General features: G+C 45.0%; 1 protein-coding gene across 1 annotated transcript in view; it reads right to left on the bottom strand.

The window, feature by feature from the left end:
• The window catches only part of LOC120943363 (ankyrin repeat and fibronectin type-III domain-containing protein 1-like), a 407,577-nt gene that overhangs the window by 272,438 nt on the left and 115,265 nt on the right, over window positions 1–19,874 (bottom strand). The window lies entirely within an intron of this gene.

Here is a 19,874-nt window from a genome sequence, read left to right as displayed (position 1 = left end):
CTGATGTGCCTACACACCATAGGTTAAATAACCGATCGGGTCAGAACGCGGTGACGTAAAACACAAGGACGTGCTGAAAAACGAAGTTCAATGCTTCCAAGCATGCGTCGACTTGATTCTGAACATGCATGGCTTTTGCATACTAACCGTTGGTTTTGACCTATCGGTTAGGCCCCGTACACACGACCAGTTTCCTCGGCAGAATTCAGCTTCCGACCGAGTTTCTGGCTGAATTCTGCCGAGGAAACTGGTCGTGTGTACACTTTCGGCCGAGGAAGCCGACGAGGACCTCGGCGAGGAAATAGAGAACATGTTCTCTATTTCCTCGTTGTTCTATGGGAGCTCTCGTCACGCCGAGGTCCTCGGCGGGTTCAGGGCTGAACTGGCCGAGGAACTCGATGTGTTTGGCACGTCGAGTTCCTCGGCCGTGTGTACGAGGCTTTAGGCGTCTATCATCGGTTCAATTTTAAAGCAAGTTCTACATTTTTTGACTGAAAGATAACTGACCGATGGGGCCCACACACGATCGGTTTGGTCCGATGAAAAGGTCCTTCAGTCCGTTTTCATCGGTTTTGACCAACCGTGTGTACGCGGCCTTAGTGTTATTGGAAGCAGGACTGTTTCCCTATTGCTGCGCCTGAATCTGCTATTTCTCCTTTTACTTCAACTCTTCTATCACCACCAAGTTTTATTGTTTTTAATAAAGAGCACAGAAAAAGACACCTGTCGTGGACATTCCGTTAATGCTTCATTCACCATACACCCTTAGACAGCGGAGGAGCCATGAGGTAACATGCCACCCAAAACAAACCAGCAGCTCCTTCTAAGGGTAGTGCTACACTTCCGTAACCAGTTACAACTAATGCCCCGTACACACGATCGGAATTTCCGATGGAAAAAGTCAGACGGACTTTTTCCATCGAAAATTCCGACCGCGTGTATGCCTCATCTGAGTTTTTCCATTGCATATTCCGAGGAATTCCATCAGAGTTAAGATAGAGAACATGTTCCGATATGAGTTTGGCCGGGCAAAAGCCTGATCATGTGTACGGGGCATTAGGGTCCAAACGTTCCAGACATAGAAAATGAGCTATAGGAGTCAAGATCCAATTATCAAACCTGTCTAAGTCGAAGAAAACAAGAATTGGCAAGTGTATTTCCCCTGAAATCAATATGTAACTATCATATGTGTGCACACACCCTAGATAGCCCATGTGGTGCATATTCCCCCTGTTTCAACCCCTAATATTTCAACAAATAAACAAAAATCCTATTTTCTCGGCAAAACTTTTTTTTTTTATTATTATAAAAAATAAATTAAAATTAAAAAAAATTAAAAACTATTAAACCCGTCCACTGCCCTACTGACACCCACCGTATATAAACACATGCACACAATTTTTGCAGGGACACAAATTCCATCTCTTTCCTCCTGTCAGAACGACGATCTGCCATGTTTTTTCCACATATTTATTTGTAAAAAAAACTTTGTGTTGATCTATCACATAAAATCCCAATAAAATCCATTTACGTTTTTGGTTGTAACATGGCAAAATGTGGAAATTTTTTAGGGGTATGAATATTTTTTCAAGGCACTGTAAGTGCAGCAGCTTCACTAGTGGATTGCTGTCTGATCTTCAGCTGTTGCCTGTTTTCCTGTTCTTGCTCCTGTGTTTGATGCCTGTGATTGAGAGGGGTTATCCTGGCCACGCTTGAACTCTACATGCCCTGACCTTGGCTTGCCTCTAGACTCCTCTTACTCATCTGCCTGTCCTCGTGTTGCCAACCTCTGTCTGTATCCTGACCATTCTCTGCCTGCCGTCTATGTCTGTATCTGACTATCCGTTGTTGACCTTGCTTGTCTGACCCTGCATCCAGTAATCCGTCTGTTCTGCTCGGTATACTGCCTGGCTACACTGGTCTCCCACCTGCTTTTTGCTGCCAGTCCTCCTGGTCTGCAACCAGCTGCTGACTACCTGGCTGTTCCTGCTGCCATCCGCTACTCCAGCTATCCAGCTCAACTCTGGTGATGCACTGACCACACACCTCTGCGACCGGTGGAAGATCTTACAGGCACTCTTACCTCACCGCGTTCTCGCGGCCACCATCGCAACATCAGTGGCCATTGAGTCAGGGCTATACTAGAGGTCTCCCTCTACACGTTAGGCTATGCCACAAGGTACGTAAAAGACTTTAAATGCGTTTCTGCATATATTGACGATCTAGAAGTGATCCTGAATGAGCAATGTGCAGATATTTTCAAAAGACTGTCAGATCAGACATTTGAAGGTTGTGTTCTATCATCATAAATCCCATTGCATTTTGGCTATTGTGGGATATTTCCGGTCATACTGTTAGTGTGACACAACTCTCCCTAGGTTTGCTGGAGGAGGGTAGCACTGGCCCATGACGAAGGCAGCGAGGTTAAATTAACAGCATAGTTTGCATCAGTAGTGAGTCAGCTTTATGTCAGCCCACACTCGCTGCTATTCTCAGAGAGCATTCTACTCCTACATGATCTAATTCTGCCTCTGAAGATGCTACGGCTTGACCTCTTTACCTGCTGCTTCAGGTATACTTTCCGGCCATCTTTAGAAGTTGTGACTTCATCAAAGGCCTAGTGTGTCATTTACGTCAATTATTCCTATTGATTCCTAAAAATAAAGAGATGTATTCCCCTTTCTAGTTTACTCTTTAAGTAACATAGTTTTGATGTATCACATTTGCACTGAGGTTCTTGTTCACAATGGCAGCTAACTTCATGTAAACTCAGTTAACATATGAATGTCAATAATAAGTACTATTGCTCACTGTTTATTTATAACTAGGCCTTATTATAACAGAACCCCAGGGATCAAGTAAAATCAATCAGAGAACAGAGAATATTATTCAGAAATGCAGCTGTGCTACCGACAATAAACCCACTCAAATATTTGTATTCTGAATGTTACTGTATATAATCCACTGCCGTCAGATTCATGTAGCACCCTCTACCTTAGGTAGGTGTAAGGCCTCGTACACACGACCGAGTTTCTCGGCAAAAACCAGCAAGAAAATTGCTGGGAGATATTTTTTTGCAGAGGAAACCGGTCGTGTGTACATTTTCGTCGAGGAAACTGTCAAGAAACTCGACGAGCTAAAAAGAGAGCAAGTTCTCTATTTCCTTGACGGGAATGGAGAAAATTGGCTTGTCGAGTTTCTCGACAGCCTAACAAGGAACTCGACAAGGAAAACGATGTGTTTCGCCCGTCGAGTTCCTCGGTTGTGTGTACGAGGCTTTAGAGGTGAGGATTTTTGTGTGGTAGCTGCCAGGGCATGCTTCTGGAGGGGAGTTGTCGGCTAGGAGACGGAAAGAATGGAGTGCTAGATCACAGCAGGAGGCCCATCCCCATCTGGAGGGGGTGGGGTTGCTCGCCTTGGCGGAGGAGCCCGGGATCTGGGAGGGAGCCTCGTCCTTACACGGTCATAGAGGAGGTGTCCTGAAACAGAGGGGCTGGAGAAGCAATTGGAATGCAGGTCCGGTTAAGTTCTTCACCATGGACTCAGGGCAGGAGAAGGTCAGTGAGTGAGGCGTGGTGATAAAGATGAGACCCCTGACACAATTCTCAGGGCGAAACCCATTTCTGCCATTTGACCCAAATAATGAAAGACTGCAGAGAGCTGAGAAACAAACTGCTTCTTTCGGTGTTCCAGCCAGAGAGAGACCGGACCCACTTTATTTGTCCTTTTAAAGACAACATGACATCACACACATAAGCACATTTGATTGGTTCAGTCTATACATAGTCCCTTATTACACGCCCCTGTGACGTCTGTTCTTGGCATCGTGGCACATGTTTCAAAGTCTTTTGGGGGCCATCTTTTTCACTCGATGGGATGGGCCGGAAGTAGGGAGTTTAGGAGTGCGTACAAGGGAGCGATAAGAGCTGTCTTCACTTAATTACTTCCTGAAGGTTCATTTAACCCTATAATGTCTCTTAAGAAAAGTAACAGCACTGTGGTATATTTTCACACATACATATGTAACATTTGAGTAGCTCAGGAGGAAAGTAATCATAACACAAAATAGCATAGAATAAAATATTCATTTTATTTCACTTCCATCACAGTGGATATCTGGAGGAGGCATGCCAAGTGAGCTGGGTGCGAGACCAGAGGAGAGACTGTGGGTTATTGTGTCAAATCGATATGGCCTGCGGGCACAGGATATGCAAGTCGGGCTAGCTGGGATCAGTAGTCCACCACCAAGTGCAAGCTGCTAAATAACTAGGAAGCAAGAAGGTGTACTGCAGGCTCCTGGCCTACTAACAAGTCTGCAAGTTTAGTCAGCACCTGGGACCATTCAGAGTGATGCCTGGTGTAATATGAAGATGATGGGGCGGAAAGACTAATAGTTCACAGTGAAGTTTGTGCAGGAGGAGAAGAGTCCTGGGAGCAATAGTCTGCAGGAGTTGGTGCAGAGGAGAAGTAACAGCCTGCGGGAGTTGATGCAGGGGAAGTGACTGTGAATGTTAGATTCCATCAGTTTTTCAAGGCCCAATCCATTCAACAATTCTTTAAATATGATGGCAAAGTGATCTGTTCTATGGGCATCCCATATCCCCTTTCCCCAACCAAGTTATATCCCCCAAATAAAACAAATGAGATGGTAGTGGTTGTCAGGTGGTATGAAATGGTGTATGGAAAATCCTGTTGAGAAACTATCACCTTCATAGACCAATATGAAGAACGACTATGTGTCAGCTTCTTCTACTTTTAAATATAGTGAAGCAGAATTAAATATTTTTGTTCCACTATCTGGATTGATCATTCTATGCTGAGACCTGTTTTTTTATTTACTACAGAAAACTCTTTTACGAAAAAAAAAAAAAGTCATTACCATATTTTTCATGCAAGCGATTTCATTTTTTTGCTCGTTGTTATAAAATTAGAACAATTTTGTAGCCATGAAAACGTGAGCCATAAACAGATACTTCCCGCGGTGTGCTGCCATTCAACATCGACTGAATGCAGCTGAAATGGTATTTGCCACAGCTATAACAAATCACCACGGGTGTTCATTAATTATACGCACGGCAATTATACCGGATGACTGACAGGCTGTGGATAAAATAGGTGCCATTCAGGCTATCTTGGCCAAAAATGTTTGTACGTTTATACAGGGAGTGCAGAATTATTAGGCAAATGAGTATTTTGACCACATCATCCTCTTTATGCATGTTGTCTTACTCCAAGCTGTATAGGCTCGAAAGCCTACTACCAATTAAGCATATTAGGTGATGTGCATCTCTGTAATGAGGGGTGTGGTCTAATGACATCAACACCCTATATCAGGTGTGCATAATTATTAGGCAACTTCCTTTCCTTTGGCAAAATGGGTCAAAAGAAGGACTTGACAGGCTCAGAAAAGTCAAAAATAGTGAGATATCTTGCAGAGGGATGCAGCACTCTTAAAATTGCAAAGCTTCTGAAGCGTGATCATCGAACAATCAAGCGTTTCATTCAAAATAGTCAACAGGGTCGCAAGCGTGTGGAAAAACCAAGGCGCAAAATAACTGCCTATGAACTGAGAAAAGTCAAGCGTGCAGCTGCCAAGATGCCACTTGCCACCAGTTTGGCCATATTTCAGAGCTGCAACATCACTGGAGTGCCCAAAAGCACAAGGTGTGCAATACTCAGAGACATGGCCAAGGTAAGAAAGGCTGAAAGACGACCACCACTGAACAAGACACACAAGCTGAAAAGTCAAGACTGGGCCAAGAAATATCTCAAGACTGATTTTTCTAAGGTTTTATGGACTGATGAAATGAGAGTGAGTCTTGATGGGCCAGATGGATGGGCCCGTGGCTGGATTGGTAAAGGGCAGAGAGCTCCAGTCCGACTCAGACGCCAGCAAGGTGGAGGTGGAGTACTGGTTTGGGCTGGTATCATCAAAGATGAGCTTGTGGGGCCTTTTCGGGTTGAGGATGGAGTCAAGCTCAACTCCCAGTCCTACTGCCAGTTTCTGGAAGACACCTTCTTCAAGCAGTGGTACAGGAAGAAGTCTTCATCCTTCAAGAAAAACATGATTTTCATGCAGGACAATGCTCCATCACACGCGTCCAAGTACTCCACAGCGTGGCTGGCAAGAAAGGGTATAAAAGAAGAAAAACTAATGACATGGCCTCCTTGTTCACCTGATCTGAACCCCATTGAGAACCTGTGGTCCATCATCAAATGTGAGATTTACAAGGAGGGAAAACAGTACACCTCTCTGAACAGTGTCTGGGAGGCTGTGGTTGCTGCTGCACGCAATGTTGATGGTGAACAGATCAAAACACTGACAGAATCCATGGATGGCAGGCTTTTGAGTGTCCTTGCAAAGAAAGGTGGCTATATTGGTCACTGATTTGTTTTTGTTTTGTTTTTGAATGTCAGAAATGTATATTTGCGAATGTTGAGATGTTATATTGGTTTCACTGGTAAAAATAAATAATTGAAATGGGTATATATTTGTTTTTTTTGTTAAGTTGCCTAATAATTATGCACAGTAATAGTCACCTGCACACACAGATATCCCCCTAAAATAGCTAAAACTAAAAACAAACTAAAAACTACTTCCAAAAATATTCAGCTTTGATATTAATGAGTTTTTTGGGTTCATTGAGAACATGGTTGTTGTTCAATAATAAAATTAATCCTCAAAAATACAACTTGCCTAATAATTCTGCACTCCCTGTAGTTAAAGTGCCCTCATACATATCTAGGGTAACTATATTCAGCAATGCTCTACTTGCTACATAGTCAATGGGAATATTTTCAAGGTTTAGAAGTATACTAGACAAATGATTCCAAGAGAACTATGAGTTATCTAAATAGATAACACGGAAGCATAGTTGAAGCTACCTGCTTTGAAGCTGACTTTGTCTAACTGACACCTCTGACGAGACCATTAAAAACATATTTATTCATTTCTGTGTCTGCAAATTTAAAGCGGAGCTCCACCCTAAAGTGGAACTCCCGCTGATCGGAACCCCCCCCCCCCTTCCGGTGTCACATTTGACACCTTTCAGGGGGGAGGGGGGTGCAAATACCTGTCTAAAGACAGGTATTTGCACCCACTTCCGGCCACAGTCTGCGGAAAGACTGCGGGCAGGACGTCACCTCCCGCCCCCCCCCCCCCAGTTCTGTTCTGGGAACACTCGGCTCCCAGAGCACAGCGGGAGCCAATCAGCAGGCGCAGCGCAAATCGTGTATGCGCCGTAGGGAACCGGGCAGTGAAGCCGGAGCGCTTCACTTCCTGGTTTCCTCACTGAGGATGGCGGGGGGGCAGCAGAGTGACGAGTGATCGCTCGTCCTCTGCTGCGGACGGCGCTGGACTCCAGGACAGGTAAGTGTCCTAATATTAAAAGTCAGCAGCTGCAGTATTTGTAGCTGCTGGCTTTTAATATTTTTTTTTTTCAGCGGACATCCTCTTTAAGATTGAGCTACTGAGATGTGAAAATGACTGTCTCTTTACAACAAAGGAGCTAAGGAAATAAAGGAAAACATATTTAAAGGAGGCTAAAGCTCCATCTACTGACTTATAAGGACAATGCTAAATATTAAAGAGGAAAAACCAAGGCGCAAAATAACTGCCTATGAACTGAGAAAAGTCAAGCGTGCAGCTGCCAAGATGCCACTTGCCACCAGTTTGGCCATATTTCAGAGCTGCAACATCACTGGAGTGCCCAAAAGCACAAGGTGTGCAATACTCAGAGACATGGCCAAGGTAAGAAAGGCTGAAAGACGACCACCACTGAACAAGACACACAAGCTGAAAAGTCAAGACTGGGCCAAGAAATATCTCAAGACTGATTTTTCTAAGGTTTTATGGACTGATGAAATGAGAGTGAGTCTTGATGGGCCAGATGGATGGGCCCGTGGCTGGATTGGTAAAGGGCAGAGAGCTCCAGTCCGACTCAGACGCCAGCAAGGTGGAGGTGGAGTACTGGTTTGGGCTGGTATCATCAAAGATGAGCTTGTGGGGCCTTTTCGGGTTGAGGATGGAGTCAAGCTCAACTCCCAGTCCTACTGCCAGTTTCTGGAAGACACCTTCTTCAAGCAGTGGTACAGGAAGAAGTCTTCATCCTTCAAGAAAAACATGATTTTCATGCAGGACAATGCTCCATCACACGCGTCCAAGTACTCCACAGCGTGGCTGGCAAGAAAGGGTATAAAAGAAGAAAAACTAATGACATGGCCTCCTTGTTCACCTGATCTGAACCCCATTGAGAACCTGTGGTCCATCATCAAATGTGAGATTTACAAGGAGGGAAAACAGTACACCTCTCTGAACAGTGTCTGGGAGGCTGTGGTTGCTGCTGCACGCAATGTTGATGGTGAACAGATCAAAACACTGACAGAATCCATGGATGGCAGGCTTTTGAGTGTCCTTGCAAAGAAAGGTGGCTATATTGGTCACTGATTTGTTTTTGTTTTGTTTTTGAATGTCAGAAATGTATATTTGTGAATGTTGAGATGTTATATTGGTTTCACTGGTAAAAATAAATAATTGAAATGGGTATATATTTGTTTTTTTGTTAAGTTGCCTAATAATTATGCACAGTAATAGTCACCTGCACACACAGATATCCCCCTAAAATAGCTAAAACTAAAAACAAACTAAAAACTACTTCCAAAAATATTCAGCTTTGATATTAATGAGTTTTTTGGGTTCATTGAGAACATGGTTGTTGTTCAATAATAAAATTAATCCTCAAAAATACAACTTGCCTAATAATTCTGCACTCCCTGTAGTTAAAGTGCCCTCATACATATCTAGGGTAACTATATTCAGCAATGCTCTACTTGCTACATAGTCAATGGGAATATTTTCAAGGTTTAGAAGTATACTAGACAAATGATTCCAAGAGAACTATGAGTTATCTAAATAGATAACACGGAAGCATAGTTGAAGCTACCTGCTTTGAAGCTGACTTTGTCTAACTGACACCTCTGACGAGACCATTAAAAACATATTTATTCATTTCTGTGTCTGCAAATTTAAAGCGGAGCTCCACCCTAAAGTGGAACTCCCGCTGATCGGAACCCCCCCCCCCTTCCGGTGTCACATTTGACACCTTTCAGGGGGGAGGGGGGTGCAAATACCTGTCTAAAGACAGGTATTTGCACCCACTTCCGGCCACAGTCTGCGGAAAGACTGCGGGCAGGACGTCACCTCCCGTCCCCCCCCCCCCAGTTCTGTTCTGGGAACACTCGGCTCCCAGAGCACAGCGGGAGCCAATCAGCAGGCGCAGCGCAAATCGTGTATGCGCCGTAGGGAACCGGGCAGTGAAGCCGGAGCGCTTCACTTCCTGGTTTCCTCACTGAGGATGGCGGGGGGGCAGCAGAGTGACGAGTGATCGCTCGTCCTCTGCTGCGGACGGCGCTGGACTCCAGGACAGGTAAGTGTCCTAATATTAAAAGTCAGCAGCTGCAGTATTTGTAGCTGCTGGCTTTTAATATTTTTTTTTTTCAGCGGACATCCTCTTTAAGATTGAGCTACTGAGATGTGAAAATGACTGTCTCTTTACAACAAAGGAGCTAAGGAAATAAAGGAAAACATATTTAAAGGAGGCTAAAGCTCCATCTACTGACTTATAAGGACAATGCTAAATATTAAAGAGGATGTCCGCTGAAATAAAAAAAATAAAAGTCAGCAGCTACAAATACTGCAGCTGCTGATTTTTAATATCGGCACACTAGCCTGTCCTGGAGTACAGCGCCGTCCGCAGCAGAGGACGAGCGATCGCTCGTCACTCTGCTGCCCCCCCGCCATCCTCGGTGAGGGAACCAGGAAGTGAAGCGGTCCAGCTTCACTGCCAGGTTCCCTACGGCGCATGCGCGAGTCGCGATGCGCCTGCTGATTGGCTCCTGCTGTGCTCCGATTGTTCCCAAAGCACAATGGGGGGGAGGATGGGAGGTGACGTCCTGCCCGCAGACTGTGGCCGGAAGTGGGTGCAAATACCTGTCTTTAGACAGGTATCTGCACCCCCCTCACCCCTGAAAGGTGTCAAATGTGACACCGGAGGGGGGGAGGGTTTCCGATCAGCGGGAGCTCCACTTTAGGGTGGAGCTCCGCTTTAATATGCTATATTTTATATTTATTTGACACAAAAAAATGCAAAATTTTTGATTGGTTCTTACCATAATAAAGAAAGAAAATATCAATATAAAACCTAGATATTCCCTTCAATAGTTTATTCTCCTTCTAAACTTTACATAATGGGTTTTCAGGATATTTGACTTGAGGATTAGTCTAACAGATTCAGCGATGACATTTGCAATATAAAAGCCCTTTCTACTCCCTCGAAACTTTCATCGCTGTTGCAGATTGCCAAGATCAATGTAATGCTAGCACTGCAGTGCTGAAATTACAGCCAAATCAGCAATTTAAGGTGCCCACTGACATTAGATAAAAGTTGTTTAGACATGAATGATTTCTAAACATTCATTTGACTGTCTGGAAATGTTTGACACATAAACATGGTATGGAAAAATGACCAATAGCAGCCCACATAGGGTTGAATTCTTTGGATCGTTTGTCTGGAAGAGTCACGTGTTCATAGGAACGCTGGCTTATGGCAAATGTCCGTTCCCGCCAGCTTCACATCCAACAACTTTTTACGGGGAAAAAAATGTAAAACAATATTGGATGACATCTGAAGGTCCACCAAAATGTAGAGACTTAAATTAGTCTAAAGTGTATGGAAACCCAAATATTGAAGATCTAAGAACAACTTATTTTTTTCTGTTAAATGTATTAGCGCAAGAATCTATCAGTGCAGCTACATTAAAGCCCAACTGAACCCTCAGTTTTAATCGGCTAAATACATTACAAGGGGATCAAAAGACAAGGGGCCAGATTCTCAAAAGAGATACGACGGCTTATCTCCAGATACGCCGTCGTATCTCTGAGTCTGGGCGGTCGTATCTATGTGCCTGATTCTTAGAATCAGTTACGCATAGATTTGTATTATAACCGACCGGCGTAAGTCTGTTACGCTGTTGGATCTTAACTGCATATTTACACTGGCCGCTAGGGGCGTGTATGCTGATTTACGCCTAGAAATGTGTAAATCAGCTATATACGCGAATTCACGAACGTACGCCGGTCCGACGCAGTACAGATACGCCGTTTACGTTAGGCTTTTCACGGCGTAAAGTTACCCCTGCTATATGGTGGCGTACATGAGGCGTACCAATGTTAAGTATGGACGTCGTTTCCGCGTCAAATTTTGAATATTTTACGTCGTTTGCGTAAGTCGTTCGCGAATAGGGCTGGACGTAATTTACGTTCACATCGAAAGCAATACGTCCTTGCGGCGTACTTTGGAGCAATGCTCACTGGGATATGTACACGGACGGCGCATGTGCCATTCGTAAAAAACGTCAATCACGTTGGGTCACCAAGAATTTACATAAAACACGCCCCCTCATCCACATTTAAATTACGCGCGCTTACGCCGGCCCTATTTACGCTACGCCACCGTAACTTAGAAGGCAAGTGCTTTGTGAATACAGCACTTGCCTCTCTAACTTACGGCGGCGTAGCGTAAATACGATATGCTGCGCCGCCGTAACTATGCGCGTCCCTACCTGAATCTAGCTCAAGGCGTTTAATGCCTTATGCCCTGTACACACGTGCAGGATTTCCGACGAGAAAAGTTCCCGTCGGAAATCCCAAGGGGAAAGCCGAGAACGTACTCGTGCAGTCTTTCCCCTACACACAGCTGGTTTTCCCGACAGGAAAACTGCAATGGAGCTTTGGTCGGGAATCCTGGTCGTGTGCAGGGGTGGACTTCAACTCATGGGGCCCCCAGGCAACAGGAGATTATGGGGCCCCCAGGCAATAGATTATGGGGCATGTATACATACAGAATACACATACACACACTGAAAAAGTACTGGAGAGGCGGGGCAGCTATAATCTTGGTATTTTTTTTAAAAACAGATTTTTACATACTGTCCCTGGTTTTACTGAGGCTGGCAAACCTGATGGGGCCCCCTAGTGGCATGGGGCCCTCGGGCAGTGCACGAATGGTCAGTCCGCCCCTGGCCGTTCCCATAGGAAAACTGCCAAAAAACGCTGGGCAAAAGTTTGCCGGTTTTCCCAGCGGGAAAAAAGAAAGCTGGTTCTCTTTTTTTGTTTTTCGGCAGTTTTGCGAGGAGCATACACAAAGCTCTCCTCGCAGTTTCCCTGTCTGGAAAACCGGTCGTGTGTGTACGAGGCATTACAGTTCCTTTTTTCTTTCCAAAGCAGCCACAGCTTTATAAAAATCACACAAGGTCAGACAGCAAAGTGTGCACCCAAAATATTAATTGTGCAAAATGATGCCAACCTCTAATAAGGTTTCATAAAAAAATAAAATAAGATAAAAGTCTATAAGCCCTTAGTGGCTCAGGACGTTATCAGGTGCCTAAAGGGTTAAAACATCGTTGGCATCAGCACCTTCAGCAGGATCAGGATATCAGCGTTTTGGGGTGAAGCTGCTCCTTTGTCAAGCCAATATTATGTTATTGGTTTGACAAAGAGGAAGCTCCACCCTGAAATGTGTAGCCACGCCCCTGTGACGTCAACACCATCCAGATGCCTGGCTTCCCCCCTGAGTCTCTGTACAGTGAGAGTGAGTGATTAACTTATATAGCGCTACAAACAGGGCCGATCCGCCCTATAGGCTCACTATGCAAGGCGCTTAGGGCCCCGCAAAGCTGCAAAGGGCCCCCAAAATTACTAGAGGCCCCGCCTGGTGAGAAGTCATTTTCGCCCCCTCACCCCGCTTCTCAACTCGCTGGCTGCATGGGAGAAGAGGTAAGAAGTCAGCACCCCCCGCTTCTCACTTTAATGTAAGATGTCATTTCCGACAACAGAACACCCCCTCCCCCCGCTTCTCAATTTTCTTTAACCACTTCCATACCGGGCCTATTTTGGCACTTCTCTCCTACATGCATAAATAATCTTTTTTTTTGTTAGAAAATTACTCAGAACCCCCAAACACTATATATGTTTTTTTTAGCAGACACCCTAGGGAATAAAATGCCGGCCATTGCAACTTTTTATCTCACACAGTATTTGCGCAATCATTTTTCAAACGCCTTTTTTTGGGGGAAAAAAAACGGTTTGTGAATTAAAAAATAACAAAACAGTAAAGTTAGCCCAATTTTTTTTGTATAATGTGAAAGATGAAGTTATGCCGAGTAAATAGATACCTAACATGTCACGCTTTAAAATTGCGAACACTCATGGAATGGCGCCAAACGTCAGTACTTTAAAATCTCCATAGGCGTCGCTTATTTTTTTTTTACAAGTTACAAATTTAGAGTTACAGAGGAGGTCTGGTGCTAGAATTGTTGCTGGCGCTCTAATGCTCGCGGCGATACCTCACATGTGTGGTTTGAACGGCGTTTACATATGTGGGCGGGACTTACGTGTGTGTTTGCTTCTAAACGCGAGCTACCGGGGATAGGGGCGTTTAAAAAAAAAAAAAAAAAATTATTTTACTCAATTTCTTTAATTTTTACACTTTTTTGGACATTTTTTTTTTTTTGATCACTTTTATTCCTATTACAAGGAATGTAAACATCCCTTGTAATAGGAATGGTTTGTGACAGGTCCTCTTTATGGAGCGATGCGGGGTCAATAAGACCCCACATCTCTCCTCCAGGCTGGAAAGCATTAGATCGTGAAAAAATTTTCACGGATCTCATGCTTTCAGCCGCGATTGCGGCTGTGTTTACATTCCAGGACCCGGGCGTGACGTCATAACATCGCGCCTGGGCCTCCGACGATCATAGAGATGACTGGTGACCATCTGGTCACCAGTCTACTCTATGGTTTCCATCGGACGCCGGTGGATCGTTTCTCCAGGTCTCCGATGGCAAAGGAGAGCCCGGAGAAGCACCGGATGGCGGCGGGAGGGGGGGCGCCTCTATGATCGTTCTTATGGTGCAGGGATTCGTCGGCTGAAGAGATGGATATCTGAATAATGCCTGTGGCTGCAGGCATCATTCAGATATCCCCATTGAAAGTCCAGGACGTCATATGACGTCCTTGGGCTGGAAGTGGTTAATGTGACATGTCACTGTTGTCAGCGCCCCCCGCTTCTCATTTTTAATGTGCCATGTCATTTTGCTTAGGGCCCCAGGCAGGTCAGGATCGGCACTGGCTACAAATGCGAACTAAATCGCCTCAAGGCTGGTTATTAATCCAGGGCAAGATGCTGCTTCCAGGAGGCTGTGGAGAGGCTGCCATCTACTGGCTTGACATATATGTGCCGTTTGCACTATTGTGAGTGTACACTTTTTTATTTTTATTTTTTAATACATCTACTACTTGTGTCTCTCTCTTTTCTGTGCTTTTACATAGGTAATCCTTGTGTATGTGCTCCTGCAATGGGACTACAGGGATGTCATGAAAAGTCACAATGCCTGCAAGGTTCCACTGTCAACGTATGACATTACAGGCAGACACTCCTCCCAGCTTACTCTGAAGAAATTGACTGCAGTGCTGGTCACATGAGCAAAGGCCTAGGCATTGACCTCTACAGGACAGCAGGTTCAACCAATCTAAAATGCAACCCTGCACATCTGCACAGATCACATGACCAAATGCCTAGGATTCTGCTTATATAAGCAATGCCTAAGGTCCAGAGCAGAATTTTCTCCACGAAAATGAAGCATTCAAACCCTTTATTATCCATTACAGGAAAAAGTTCATTTAGCCTGATGCGAATAGATCCACTGTAAAGAGCAATTCCAGGTAATGAGTGAAAATAATCAGTAAATAGCTTCTTTTTTTACACTTGGTAATCCTGAAAATAACCTGCTTAATGTAACCGGGTGGCTACATCACCCCTCCACTGTTATCTATGGAGAAGGACATGGCTGTCACCCTAGGCTGCTCTCCTGATATGGATTCCAATCATATCCATATGTTTTCATCTCCATTACATGGGGGGAGGGGGGAGTAGCTTACAAAAGATATCCAGGAGGGAAGATATTTCACGGTGCAGCTCACGAGAAGTGACAAAGAGACAGCATTTCTGGCAAGATCAACAAGTATTTTCTGTATTTGTTGAAAATGTTTAGCGTGAAAACAAAAAAGGAAAACGAATGCAGCCACCACATCTAAGGACTATAAGTTAAAAAGCTGTCATAGGACCCCACCAGCCTGAACAACTTAAAGCGGAGGTTCACCCAAATAACATTTTTCTCAGAACAACTTCTTTAGACTTCTAACATGTACAGTCCGCAATTTTTTTTTTTTTTTTACGCTGTACATACCTTATAATCTATCTTTATCTTCGGCTTCCGGGTACTTCTCCCCGCGGGAGTAGGCGTTTCCAAGCTGAGGAGACATGTCATCTGGAAGGTCGCCCAGAAGATTGACGTCTTTTCCGGATAAGGATAAGGCCCCGCCCCCCGTATTGCGTAGGCGCATCCGAGTCACTGCGTTTCCGAAAGAAGCTGAACATGCAGATCTGCTAGTCGGCTGTATACGGCGCAGGCGGGGAGAAGTACCCGGAATGAAAAGATAGATTATAAGGTATGTACAGCGTAAAAAAAAAAAAAATTGCGGACTGTACATGTTAGAAGTCTAAAGAAGTTCTGAATTTTTTTTTATTTGGGTGAACCTCCGCTTTAAGTTGTTCAGGCTGGCGGGGTCCTATGACAGCTTTTTAACTTACAGTCCTTAGTTGTTCTGAGAAAAATGTTATTTGGGTGAACCTCCGCTTTAAAGTGGAGGTCCACACAAGAATTTAAGTTCACCTTAAAGGGGTTGTAAAGGTACAATTATTTTCCCTAAATAGCTTCCTTTACCTTAGTGCAGTCCTCCTTCACTTACCTCATCCTTCCATTTTGCTTTTAAATGTCCTCATTTCTTCGGAGAAATCCTCACTTCCTGTTCTTCTGTCTGTAACTCCACACAGTAATGCAAGGCTTTCTCCCTGGTGTGGAGTGTCGTGCTCACCCCTCCCTTGGACTACAGGAGAGTCAGACTACGTTGCAGACAGAGAAAGTAGCTGTGTGTTAGTGGGCATCCTGACTCTCCTGTAGTCCAAGGGAGGGGGCGAGCACGACACTCCACACCAGGGAGAAAGCCTCGCATTACTGTGTGGAGTTACAGACAGAAGAACAGGAAGTGAGGATTTCTCAGAAGAAATAAGGACATTTAAAAGCAAAATGGAAGGATGTGGTAAGTGAAGGAGGACTGCACTAAGGTAAAGGAAGCTATTTAGGGAAAATAAATTGTACCTTTTCAACCCCTTTAATCCCATTCTCGCACATCATAGATTGTCAAATGAAATAATAATAAAAAAAAAGTACCTGTCCAGCCTTCTTTTCTGTCTTACTTCCTGGTTCTGACCCCCCGCGGGTATGGGCGTGTATCATGGGAGCTAAGTGTTAGTATTCCCAGGAGTCATTGCGGATGGCCGCTGCTAATGATCGCGAGATCCCAAAACTGGAAGTGACGCCCTATACAGAGTTTTCCTTTGTCTGTGTTTGTTTTGTGTTCTCTGTTACCATCACAAGGGGGCGGCAACTTCCGATGACGATGCCCGTTGTGATGGCAACGTAGAAGTTTAGGTCGCTCCGCGCCATACAAACTGAGCATGCGCGGGAACGAGCGGTGAATGCTGGTAGCTCAGCATTCACTGCATCCAGGAAGTTTATGCCTGTGGGCTTTACGTGCCCACAAGCAACATGAAACCTGCCATCAACAGTTTTTATAACTACGTTTTTCAAACGAAACCGGACATCGGGGGAGATATTGCACTAAACAAGTAAGTGTAACATAATGCATATGTAAGTGTCTGAAAGGTTTAAGAAAAAAATTGTCGCTGGACCTCCGCTTTAAGACTCATCTCTTTGCTTCAAAACTGTAATGCCTCGTACACGCGGTCGGAATATCCGACAAGAAAGGTCCGATGTGAGCTTTTGGTCGGAAATTCCGCCCACGTGTATGCTCCATCAGACTTTTCCTGTCGGAATTTCCAGCAACAAAAATTTGAGAGCTGGTTCTCAAATTTTCAGACGGAAAAAAATTCCAATCGGAATTTCCGATCGTCTGTAGCAATTCCGAGGCACAAAATTCAGACGCATGCTCGGAAACAATTTCATGATCGGAAGCATTGAACTTCATTTTCTTGGCTCATCGTAGTGCACTGTTTAGACTTTTGTCTTTGTAAACTCATTACTATTTTACCTACTTATCCCTTATTGGCGTTTGTCATGCCCTCTCTGTAACTAATAAATTTGTTTACTTCAATTGATCCATTGAGTCTAGCAGTGTGCTTCATCTTAAAGTCCCAAAATGTAGTATTCCTCATTCATGGATAGAGTAGGATTCAGAATACCCCCCAGAGAAGCATCAACCACGTGGGAAGCATCAACCCAAACCTTCCTCTGCGCTCCTCCCAAGACCTCCTTCTCTCTAGCTCCCTTGTCTCCTCCTCCCATGCTCAGGACTTCTCCAGAGCCTCTCCCATCCTCTGGAAATCTCTACCCCAATCTGTCCGGTTAATCTCCTACTCCACTTTTAGGCAATCCGTGAAAAATCATCTTCTCAGAGGCCTGTCCTGCCTTCAGCTAACAACCAAATCTTCTACCTTCCTCGTCCATTCATCCCTCACAGTTACAACATTTTGTTTTACCAGCCTCTCCCCATTAGATTGTAAGCTTGCAGGAGAAGGGCGCTCCTAAACCATTTTGTATTGTAATTGTACTGTGTCCCTTTATATTGTAAAGCATTGCGCAAACTGTTGGCACTATATAAATTCTATATAATAATAAGAAGTTGTAACATATTGTTCTTGGACAGTAGAACCTCGGATTACGAGCATAATCCGTTCCAGGAGAATGCTCGTAATCCAAAGAACTCGCATATCAAAGCGAGTTTTCCCATTGAAGTCAATGGAAACGAAAATAATTTGTTCTGCATTGACTTTAACGGGATGCAATACCAAATGCGGCCCAAAAAAACGTCCGAAAAGGCCTGAGGACACTTTTGCTTGTTTCCTGCGCCCCTTACCTAGCACGGAGCACGGGGGAGAAGGCAGCACGGAGCACGGGGGAGAAGGCAGCACGGAGCACGGGGGAGAAGGCAGCACGGAGCACGGGGGGAGAAGGGAGCACGGGGGGAGAACGCAGCACGGAGCACGGGGGGAGAAGGCAGCACGGAGCACGGGGGGAGAAGGCAGCACGGAGCACGGGGGGAGAAGGCAGCACGGAGCACGGGGGGAGAAGGCAGCACGGAGCACAGGGGAGAAGGCAGCACAGAGTATGGGGGGAGAAGGCAGCACAGAGCACGGGAGGAGAATGCAGCATGGGGGAGAAGGCAGCACGGGGGGAGAAGACAGCACAAGAGGAGAAGACAGCACGGGGGGAGAAGACAGCACAGAGAAGACTTGCAACTCCCCTGCCGCACCGATCACCCTGACTGCCCAGGTATCGGGTGAAGTATCGGAGCATTTCCCCCGAGTACAAGTACTCGGGGAAATGCTTGGTATCGGTACCAATACTAGTATCGGTATTGAGACATCTCTAGTTCTTGGACAGTGGAACCTCGGATTACGAGCATAATCCGTTCCAGGAGAATGCTCGTAATTCAAAGTACTCGCATATCAAAGCGAGTTTTCCCATTGAAGTCAATAGAAACGAAAATAATTTGTTCTGCATTGACTTCAACGGGATGCAATAACGAATGCGGCCAAAAAAAAACGTCCGAAAAGGCCTGAGCCCCTGAACCTCAGGCCAAATGAGGTACTGCAGGCCAATGTTTGGCTTTTCTCGGCTACTGTGCCCCCGTACCTCAGGCAAAATGAGGTACTGCAGGCCTATTTTCGCCTCTACTCCGCTTCTGCGCTCCCGTACCTCAGACCAAATGAGGTACTGCAGGCCTATTTTCGGCTCTGCTCAGCTTCTGCCCCCCCCCCCCAGACCAAATGAGGTACTGCGGGCCTATTTAGCTTGAATTCTGCTCGTCTTGTGAGTCAACACTCGCAAACCAAATCAGAATTTAAAAAAAAAAGTTGCTTGCAAATCAAAACGCTCTCAAACCAAGTTACTCTTAAAGCGAGGTTCCACTGTATTTAGTTTTCCCTCATATTTAGCTTTGGGTGGAGTAAGTGGAGTAAGGCTACAGGTATCTTTATTCTTTTTCCATAGTTGAACGATGTCTACCAACATTCCCCATCATCCATCAATCCAGATTGTCAACCTGTGATGATATAAAGAATACCCCCCTCCTAACGTTGTTACCCTTTTTGCTGTTAGCATAGCTCCCCAGACCTCTGCCAGGGAATGAGAGGAGGGATGGAAGGGCTATATCAGCTACTAAATACTCCGTGCTCCAGCCAAGATCACATTCAGGCTAGGAACTTGATACATACACACATCAGGATTACGCAGCAGGCAGGGGAATTTACGCATAAGGCTTAGGGTTTCAGATGATTCCTAAAAATAATCACTATTATGTATCCTACAGACGGAGTGCCTGACAGCATAAATAGTGCATCATTTAAACTACTTCTATGTAGTTCTAATATATCGAAGCGAGGGCTTCCAGTAATGCAAAAAAAGAAAAATATATATATATTTTTTAATGAAGTACAGCAGGTGTGCCTAAAATCTCTGGGCCAGATTCAGGTACATTTGCGGCGGTCTAACGTATCCCATTTATGTTACACCGCCGCAAGTTTTAAGCGCAAGTGCTTGATTCACAAAGCACTTGCCTGTAAACTTGCGGCGGCGTAGCGTAAATGCGTCCGGCGCAAGCCCGCCTAATTCAAATGGGGCGTGTATCATTTAAATTAGGCGCGTTCCCGCGCTGAACGTACTGCGCATGCTCCGTT

This window comes from Rana temporaria, chromosome 6 (assembly GCF_905171775.1).
Source record: "Rana temporaria chromosome 6, aRanTem1.1, whole genome shotgun sequence".
Taxonomy (NCBI): domain Eukaryota; kingdom Metazoa; phylum Chordata; class Amphibia; order Anura; family Ranidae; genus Rana; species Rana temporaria.
Note: the sequence above shows the minus strand (reverse complement) of the source record. Positions and strands in the feature narration are given on the sequence as shown.